Below are 1,849 nucleotides of genomic sequence, written 5' to 3'. Positions count from 1 at the left end.
CTGATGGACTCTATTTTTCTTAATGGATGCATTTCTGAGAAATTGTAAGTAAGTAAAATCATATGCTGACTGGGTAGAGGAAATCTACACTGAGCCTTTTGAGAAAGCTTCATGACGTTTCAAGCTGTGTACAAGTGGTTAAAGTCACACTGTCCAGGACCTTTGGAGAATTGCAGGGGAGGATTATTTAGAGTTTTATTCACCTGAGAACTGAATCTCCTGTCTCTCTGTTCATTTACTTCCCCAACTGCTGTTTGGTTCCCTTTGAACAATGCATTCATTCACCAGTTTGAAGCCCTCATTTCCTTCTTAGTTAGTTTAGACGTCATGGCTCATTACTATAATTTCTCCCTTGAACAGGTATGTCCTCAGTAAGCTTGCCATTTGCTCCCTGAATAGATGAATGTGAATGGAGGAAATCCTACTTGTTTCTCCTTTATTATATTACTACGTCTTAAATTGGCTGCTCTGTACTACCTTTCAAATCCTACTGTATTACCCTACTAAATTCACTTTTTCACTTTCTGAGATAATTGTTTCAAACAATTTCTTCCCTAGGGCTTTCCTCGTGCCTCAGTAATAAAAATCTGCCTGCAATGCAGGAGATGCAGGTTCAATCCCTGAGATCAAAGATCTCTAGATCCCCTAGAGAAGCAAGTACCAACCTACTTTAATAGTCTTGCTTTGAAAATCCCATGAGAGGAGCCTGGCAGGCTATAGCCCATGGGGTTGAAAGAGTCAGACACAACTTAGTGACTAAACAGTAACAACAACTTCATTACTCAAATCTCTAATACTCTTTTCTGTTAGTTGATGACCTTTCTTATTTTATTGAAAAAAAGAAACATCTAGAAGAAAATTACATCTTCCCATCACCAGATCTATCAACCTACATGCATATTTATACATATATGTATAAATATATATATATCTATACATTTGTGTATATACATATATGCATATTTACATAAGCACAACATTCCCCCTTTAAAAGCCAGAGAACTGGGCCATCATTGGAGAGTGATGTTGAATTAAAGAATCTTTATTTTAAGATAAGAGACATTGAAAGATGCTTCTGTGCTGATGTAAATGATAGGTCAAGAGGAGAGCCCTGATTGTGCGGGTGGAGGGGCTGGGTGTGGAGGGGAGAGGAGACGATGGCGAGGGGGAACGTGTGATGCGTGAATGTGTGAAAGGCCTGTGTGCATGTGTAATTACCACGCACCTGCTCCTGTGACTGGCCTGTGACAGCCCCTCTCCCCTTTGAAGCGGCAGACCCCATCCCTTCCTTAGCTCAGGATGGCACGTAAGCCTCGGTTGCTCAACCTGCTTTTGAGTCTTGTATCTTTGGGGCTTCTGTATGAATGAAATTAAATTTGTTTTCTCCTGTTAATCTGTCTTACGTTAACTTAATTGTCTGGCCAGCCAAAGAACCTAGAAGGGAAGAAAGAAAAAATTTTCCTCCTCTGCGGTGGGTGTTGATCATTATAGTGAAGGAGACAAAAATGGCTGCAGCCTGAATAGAAATTGCGCTGGGAGTGGGGAAAAAATAGACAATAAAAAAGTAAGCAATGAATAAACAAGATAACTACAGCATTATGAGAAGGATGCTAAGGAGAAACAGACAGAGGAGAAAGCAGTGCCGTGGTAAGTGTTAAACTTCTGTACTTTATAACTCATAAATGACTCTTAACGAAGCGCGGTGTTTCCTTAAGTTCTTGCTCTTTCTACTTGGACTAAAATGGTCTTACTCACTGTTTGTTTAAGGGAGATGAAGCAAAAATGCAGTTTATGATAATAATTTTTCTATGGTATTATCCTATCAATTTCTTAGAGGTATATTTATATT

Source organism: Cervus elaphus, chromosome 17, assembly GCF_910594005.1.
Source record: "Cervus elaphus chromosome 17, mCerEla1.1, whole genome shotgun sequence".
Classification (NCBI taxonomy): Eukaryota; Metazoa; Chordata; class Mammalia; order Artiodactyla; family Cervidae; genus Cervus; species Cervus elaphus.
The sequence above is the reverse complement of the archived record's forward strand: the minus strand, read 5'-3'. Positions refer to the sequence as shown.